This window comes from Pseudophryne corroboree, chromosome 6 (assembly GCF_028390025.1).
Source record: "Pseudophryne corroboree isolate aPseCor3 chromosome 6, aPseCor3.hap2, whole genome shotgun sequence".
Taxonomy (NCBI): domain Eukaryota; kingdom Metazoa; phylum Chordata; class Amphibia; order Anura; family Myobatrachidae; genus Pseudophryne; species Pseudophryne corroboree.
In genome coordinates this window covers 402,080,670-402,089,413 of record NC_086449.1, presented here as the reverse complement: position 1 = coordinate 402,089,413, position 8,744 = coordinate 402,080,670, and the positions used below count along the sequence as shown (strand labels likewise).

The 8,744-nt window shown below is 40.9% G+C and overlaps 1 pseudogene; it reads left to right on the top strand.

The window, feature by feature from the left end:
* Window positions 1-5,702: 5,702 nt before the first annotated feature.
* On the top strand, window positions 5,703-8,426 carry LOC134935324 (protein O-linked-mannose beta-1,4-N-acetylglucosaminyltransferase 2-like; annotated as a pseudogene).
* Window positions 8,427-8,744: the final 318 nt, after the last annotated feature.

Below are 8,744 nucleotides of genomic sequence, written 5' to 3'. Positions count from 1 at the left end.
TTTGCTACTTGCGTGAGATCAGACTGGATGGTGGAGAGACTCGCTTGTAGGGAGTCGTGAATTCTTTTTTCCATGTTGGACAAATCTTGTTGGATGTCTTGGCGAGTCGGAAGAGAGCGTAGCTGTAGGTGGACCGCCGCCATATCGGCAGAGTCTTTACTGACAGACCCAGTTTGGCGATGTTTTGGAGAGGGTGGGGCCTCGGTATCCTCCATGATGGTTGACGACAAGGAGTCAGTGAGAGGGGTGGAGGTGGTGGGGTCAGGAACTGGGGTGCCAAATAGAGTATGAAAGGCTGCAGCTTGTGTGGTTGCGGACTTAGCTTTTGATGCGTTACCAGAGCGGCGCCGTCTTGTCATTTGTCTGAGTGAAGAGAACAGAGTCCAGAACAGGGCCTCGAGGAAGAAAACATTAGGACATATCCCAATTAGAAGTATAACCCGCTATCCCCTCTGCGTGGCTTGGTCATATTATAGCATAGTATACGTCAGGCGAGCGCCTGTAAGCATTGGAGTCAGCAGTGTGGCAGCGTATAGAACCCAGTTGGTCACGTTCCACTTTTGGTGTTCACATAGCCTCGGTGAGAAGGCCGCGTTGGCACCAGCGGCCGTTAGGAAGATGACCGCCGCAGAGTAGCAAGGGAGGCAGTTCATATAATGTGCCTCAGCTAGGCTTTTCAAATAGGTCGCGGCTTTGGGGGAGGTCCTCAGGAGGTAATAGAGGGATTCAGGGTGGCCTGGGGTCCGCAGGGGGTCGCAGCAGTTAGTTGGAGGACGGGGGTCACAGGATCCACGATTCAGCCGAACTGTGTGCGACCCGGCCAAAGGTCACGGACGCCTGCGTAGCCATTTCCCGATGACAGCCCGCAGGGTGTACTCTCAGTCGTGTAGGGCCTTAGCGGGGTGGGTTCACAGTCACTTTGGGGGGATGAGGGGAGAGGTATGCGAAGGAGATGGGGATCGCGAGCTGCACACCAGGAGTGGATGTATAACAGTTCCACTTACATTGTAGCTGTGGGATCCAAGATGGCCGCCGGCACATAAACAGGCTGAAGATCTCCCACAGTATCTGCGGTTCCAGGGGATAGGCAGCGAGTCTTCCCTGCCCCAATTGTGCCCAAGGGTCTAAGGCAGGCTGGAGGAGGTATGAGGGGGCTCCCAGGCGAGAGGGTGGGCAGCCGCGGGTCCCGTTTCGGCCGCGCTCCGGTCCCGGAGCTCGGCGCCGGGAAGGCTCCAAAATCGAGGCCCCGGCTTCCGGATAAGTGGTAGGCCTCAGCCGCAAAACACGTCGGAGGGGCCACCCGATGGTGTCCCTGAGCACAGGATACTGGCCACAGTCTTGAGTAGATCTGAGGAGGGCTGGTTAGCTGCAGGGGCCAGCAGCAATAAGTGTGTTTAACCCCCAATTAGCTGGAGCTCAGCCACAGCACAACTCTCCAGGTTAACGTTCAGGCCACGCCCCCGCCATATTGTATTTCTTTAGCCGGAATAGGATTTGAAGTTATCAATTTCAATCACTTATAAGCTTTTTGCTGCTGACAGGGGAGTCCGCTGTATTAGATTTTAGCCGCAGCGATACACTCCACCCCTGTGCTGTCTAGCCACAATAGTTGTCACAGGTTACTCACGGCTGTAGCGGCTTTGAATTGAACAGGGTGCGGACCTCCTTAGCTTGGTCCCGCTGTAGCCTTTACCCTGTTTGAAGACTTTCCGGCAGTCAGAGAAGGTGAATAATAATTCCGGGCAGCAGGATGCAGGTGCTGGTGCCTCCTTACGCGTTTCTCCGCTTAACTGGCAGGCAGTTTCGTCAGAGGATATTCTCAGCAGCAGCATTGGTGTGGTTTTTAAAAGTAAGGTGGACCAATGAAAACACTAATAACACTAATTAAACACATCTGTTGTCTAAATCAATACATATGTATGGAGTGTGTAATCACCATTACAAGACATCAATTTTAAACAGCTCAAACATTCTTGGTGGTATATTCATTAAACCGCATAAAATTAGCAACATATGTTTAAAAATATAAGTATGTAAACTTATATCTAATATAAATATAAAATATATGCATATATATATATATATATATATATATATATATATATAAATAAGCCAGAAACTGTCCAGGAGATATAATAAACAATTCAATTATAAATTTAACATGCCAAAAACATACATTGGATTCAAAGGAGACGCTTGTGGCTCAGAGGAAGTGTAACAGACCATTCATTCACATAGACCCGAGTTCAAAACCCAGACAAACTCATCCTCCACCTAAATCGAGATAACTTTAGTATTGCTCTTTAACAATTAAATTTAAATCAGAAAGATTTTTTCATTTAATAAAATTAATATTAAACACAACCTCTATGGTGTATATCGCTCTATAAATACATGATATCCATCGTTACTAATCGGCTAGTGATAACCTTATCAACCAAATGTTAATTCATAACACATCTGTACTATTAATCATGACGTTTATTCATTCCATTCATAAGGGGCTCTGATGGTTCAGAGTGAACACAGCCGGCCATCTAATCACAAGGTCCCGGGTTCGCAACCCAAAACAACCCCAATTTTTTTCCTTGTTTTTCAAACCAAGTTTACATTAATCTCCCTTTTTGTTGTTATTATTATTAGATACTCTATTTGTTGTTCTTATTTGTAATTTATAACAAATTCAGTTGTTAACCTACTAATATTACTCAAAGGTCCCAGAAATTGTTTCAAAGCACATATTGCTATTAGTCCTAACACCTAAACATACGTTTGACACAGAGACATTAATTAATTGTCAACAGTCGTATGTCATTTATTTAGTAACCTGTATATGTAAAAAACAGTACGTGGGGCGGACAATTAGAAGATTGAATACGAGATTTCTTGAGCACAGGAGAAATGTAATTAAGAAAAACTGTAAACATAGCCTTTCAAGACATGTTGCATATTGTCATGAAGGGGATGTTGGGGTACTTAAGGTGTAGGGAATTGAATATATAGCTCCAACGCCACGAGGGGGGGACAGATATAATCGGTTATGTACAAGGGAGGCTTATTGGATATTCTCGTTGGGGACCCTTATGCCTGAGGGTCTCAACGAGAATGTCGAACTGAACAACATTGGAGACTGAAAAGTCTCTGTATAATTGCTAGCTAATGGTGGGCATTAATGACCCCCATGCATTTAATATAATATATATGTAGGGATCGAATGACCCCCATGCATATAATATAATCTATATTATCTATAATCTATATGTAGGGATCCAATACCTGATGATACCGTCAACTAGTGTTCTCGGCTTAGGAATTTTCTTCCTCCCACATACAGAGGGTACCTCTCTCTTTCCTCTCTCCTCATTTCTCCTTTTTTATTATTTCTAGGGTAAATTCATAAATTATCAGAAATATGTTTTCATTGTTTTTTAGTTTAGTTTAGAGCTGGACTAATATGACAGAACAAACATAAAGTCCGTATATGTGGGTGCACATGTGTACATATACACTTTAGTGTTTAGGTGTTCTGGGACCTTTGAGTAATATTAGTAGGCTAACAACTGAATTTGTTATAAATTACAAATAAGAACAACAAATAGAGTATCTAATAATAATAACAAAAAGGGAGATTAATGTAAACTTGGTTTGAAAAACAAGGAAAAAAATTGGGGTTGTTTTGGGTTGTGGGTGGGATCGGGATTGCTCGGGTTGCGAACACGGGACCTTGTGATTGGATGGCCGGCTGTGTTCACTCTGAGCCATCAGAGCCCCTTATGAATGGAATGAATAAATGTCATGATTAATAGTACAGATGTGTTATGAATTAACATTTGGTAGATAAGGTTATCACTAGCCGATTAGTAACGATGGATATCATGTATTTATAGAGCGATATACACCATAGAGGTTGTGTTTAATATTAATTTTATTAAATGAAAAAATCTTTCTGATTTAAATTTAATTGTTAAAGAGCAATACTAAAGTTATCTCGATTTAGGTGGAGGATGAGTTTGTCTGGGTTTTGAACTCGGGTCTATGTGAATGAATGGTTTGTTACACTTCCTCTGAGCCACAAGCGTCTCCTTTGAATCCAATGTATGTTTTTGGCATGTTAAATTTATAATTGAATTGTTTATTATATCTCCTGGTCAGTTTCTGGTTTATTTATTTATATATATATATATATATATATATATATATACATATATTTTATATTTATATTAGATATAAGTTTACATACTTATATTTTTAAACATATGTCGCTAATTTTATGCGGTTTAATGAATATACCACCAAGAATGTTTGAGCTGTTTAAAATTGATGTCTTGTAATGGTGATTACACACTCCATACATATGTATTGATTTAGACAACAGATGTGTTTAATTAGTGTTATTAGTGTTTTCATTGGTCCACCTTACTTTTAAAAACCACACCAATGCTGCTGCTGAGAATATCCTCTGACGAAACCGCCTGCCAGTTTAGCGGAGAAACGCGTAAGGAGGCACCAGCACCTGCATCCTGCTGCCCGGTATAATTATTCAACTTCTCTGACTGCCGGAAAGTCTTCAAACAGGGTAAAGGCTACAGCGGGACCGAGCTAAGGAGGTCCGCACCCTGTTCAATTCAAAGCCGCTACAGCCGTGAGTAACCTGTGACAACTATTGCAGCTAGACAGCACAGGGGTGGAGTGTATCGCTGCGCCTAAAATCTAATACAGCGGACTCCTCCTGTCAGCAGCAAAAAGCTTATAAGTGATTGAAATTGATAACTTCAAATCCTATTCCGGCTAAAGAAATACAATATGGCAACATACAATTTGGGGTCGTAGCATACCGCTGTGGACAGATGAATACGCAGCGCTCTCCCCCTGCCAATTTTATCAACCTTACCAAGTGGCTATAATTAATGACTGCAACTTTGTATTCTGGCTTTCTTAAAGAGATGGTTGTCCAAGAATAACAATTGTTACTAAGCATATATATTAAAGATAATCTATGGACATTATTTACAAATTAACTTTAAGGGCAATTTTTTATAAGTTATTGTATGTGGATCATAGTATTTTTACATATATATGGTTTATGTTTTATGTTGTGAATTGGAGTATAAATAAATTAAATACATTCAAATCCAATAAGATTCCAGCGCTCCCTTGATAGTGCATACTATCTTACCTTTTTAGACCTTGTGATTTAAGCACCATTTCTGACAAGTTTTTACCTGAAATAAGTCCCACTAGGAAATTCAGATGGGTCACGTTGAAATTAGAGAGTCAACACTGGGCGCTCAGCATGTCAGTCATGCTTGTTCATGTCTAAACTTGATGACAGTATATCGGTGCAGGCAGGATTAGGGAAGTCCGAACCAGGGTGTCCTCCTTGCTTTAGTAGTCACTGGATCACGCCACAATGCTCAAATATGATAATACTGTATGTATGTAGGTACAAAAATAAGTCTGATAAAAAAGACCATACAAAACTTCTAACTATTAGGGTTTTGTTACATCATTTTGCAGGCCATCATTAGAACTTCTAAGCATGGATCCATGGAAAATTATGGCAGTTCTGTACAACTCACTGTACTCTGCAAAATTCTTAATATTTCCACATTACCGTAAACTGTGCATAATCATATATGAATGCTTACTTTTTTTCTCTTTTGCTTAATTTTGTTTCTTATTCTTTCTAGGTCTCTTCTACTATGTTGGTCTAATGACAGTCATTCTCGCTAGGCTCACTTTTGGATATCTTTATATCATACAGCTACAGAATGAACATATCCGCAATATTTAGTGCTTTGTTTGTATCCATTCTGGCGGCAGTGCTGTGGAAACATATCAAGTTATGGGAACAGTATTCTGTTATTGAGGAGGAACTGGACCTCACTCGTCAGTCCCAGGAACTGTCACCGATACACATAGACTATCAAGCTGCTTTATAAGCACTTGTGGAAGATGGCACTAAAATGGTTTGTACAGGCAGGATGCAGACAGATCGTATGTGTCGCTGTGAATCACTGTGTTACTCTTCTGAAGCTGAAGAGTTTGTCTTCTTTCATAGTAACTGATCAATCATGCTGTCAAACCTGGGCTCTAGGCGCTTCCAACCTGCACTGCTAGACTTGTCTTCAGTGGATGACCACAATACACAATATTTCAACTTTGTAGAGCTTCCAGCTGCTGCGCTGAAGTTTATGCCCAAGCCAGCCTTTGTTCCAGATGTTGCACTGATAATAAACAGGTTTAATCCAGACAGTTTAATGCACGTGCTTCATGATGACCTTCTACCCATATTCTACACCATGCAGCAGTTCCCAGACCTAGACCTGGATACTCGTCTCTTCTTTATGGAAGGCTGGGGTGAGGGATCCCACTTTGACTTGTACAAGCTTATGAGCAATAAGCAGCCTCTCATGAGAGAGCAGTTAAAGGCTCTGGGTAGACTTCTCTGCTTTACCAAGTTTTATGTTGGGCTAACAAAAATCACAACATGGTATCAGTATGGTTTTGTTCAACCACAGGGTCCAAAGGCAAATATACTGATTTCCGGGAATGAAATAAGACACTTTTCAAAATTTGTTTTGGGAAAGCTAAACATTAGTTCTGATCAAAGTACCACAGAAGATTACATAGTGCTGTTCAGTCGAACAATGAACCAACTTATTGTAAATGAGGCGGAATTACTCCTGGCTCTTGCTCAGGAATTTCAAATGAAAACGATCACTGTCTCTCTGGAAAATCACTCTTTTGCCGATATTGTGCGCTTGATCAGCAATGCTTCCATGATTGTCAGTATGCATGGAGCACAGTTAGTTATGTCTCTCTTTCTGCCAAAGGGTGCAGTTGTGGTAGAGCTTTTTCCGTATGCCGTAAATCCGGATCATTACACGCCATACAAAACTCTAGCAAATCTTCCGGGCATGGAACTGCAGTATGTTGCTTGGCAGAACATGAAGTAGGTGAACACAATTACATACCCGGGGAGGCCGTGGGAACAAGGTGGAATTGTGCACCTGGCTGTAGTTGAGCAGGAGCGTATAATGAAAAGCAAAGAAGTGCCACGTCACCTGTGCTGCCAAAACCCAGAGTGGCTTTTCCGAGTATACCAGGACACGAAGGGTAGATGTCTCATCTCTTATCCAAGTTATAAGAAGTGTTGTTAAAACTAAGCCTGGTTCTAGGAAGCAGAAGTGGGCAAATGGGTTGTATCCTGGGAAGGTAAAGGAATCCAGATGCCAAGCTTCTGCCATGGGTGCAAGTGTAACAAAGTTGTCTGTGTAATGGCAAATACCCTGGAATCTCAAGTATTTGAAAGTCAGAGATGTGAAATATGAAGTGTAGCTACAAGAACAAGGTGAAAACACTTATATGCATGGGCGGATTGGGAACAAAAAGCGGCCCTGAAAAAATTTGTACTAGTGGCCCCACATGGGCAGCACCAGAGGTGTAAGGTCTAGCCATGGGCCATGACAGCAGCACCCTCTCCCCAAGACTTTCCAGATAGTGGGCATGTCTAGCATCAAGGGGGAAGTTAAAAGGAAGTAAAATTAAATATTATGAGCACATTATAAGATACAACTTTAGAATTTAGGAAACTATATAATTCTTTAGAAATATATATTTTCTTGCTTATTACACCAACCGTATCCCAATCACTATTCACTCAGTCTTATATGTCAGCCAAGCAGGCAGACAGAGCATTCACTTGATCACGGGTTCTCAAACTCGGTCCTCAGGACCCCACACAATGCATGTTTTGCAGGTAACCCAGCAGGTGCACAGGTGTATTAATTACTCACTGACATGTTTTAAAAGGTCCACAGGTGGTGCTAATTATTTTACTTGCGCTTCTGTGAGGAGACCTGCAAAACATGCACTGTGTGGGGTCCTGAGGACTGAGTTTGAGAACCTGTGCACTAGATCATCTGCAATCACAGGCTAAGTGGCAAAGTAAGTTTCATATATGCAAAGTATTTTGCATCTTATTCATTATGTCTATAAATAGGACCACATGTCCTCATACAAAACAGGCCCCACTGGTGCGTCGGCCCACCGGGAATCTTCCCTGTAAGCCCTATGCCCAGTCCGCCTCTGCTTATATGCCTTATATATCGTCTTACCAGAACAACACGTTTTCTGAAAACATTAAACCATCCACAACATATTTGGTGTGGATCCGTTGCATCTTTAATAAAACACTCCTTGGACCCTTTGCAGAAGTATTAATGTGTAAAACATGACACAATTCATTACTAGAACAATTTGGGATTCACCACAAGGTATTGCACCACTGGCAGGGGTATTGGCAGATCAGGTTTCCTATCTTTTGAAAAATCTGCACATTTCTACATTATATAATCAAAACTGCAGTCCAATTACCTAATTAAATGTATTGTTAGACTATTTTACTATAATAAATGAGAAGAGGGAAAAAAAAGAAAATAACAAACTATAGTAAAAAAATGCTGAATGTATATTATAAATACATTAACCAGTAAATGTATTATATTATATTGTTTTGGATTTTTTATATTGTTTTGATATAGACAATATGTACAGTGTGTGTATATATTTACTATCATGTGGCTTATGTGAACCATTTGTATGTTAAGTTATTTTAGACAATCTTTCTAATTTGAAAAATGTTTTTGATTACTGTAGTATTACTTATTTTGTGCTATTTTATCAACCATTTATATTTGTCATTGCAAATGCAAGTGCATAGTTTCTTCAGTTACCATATT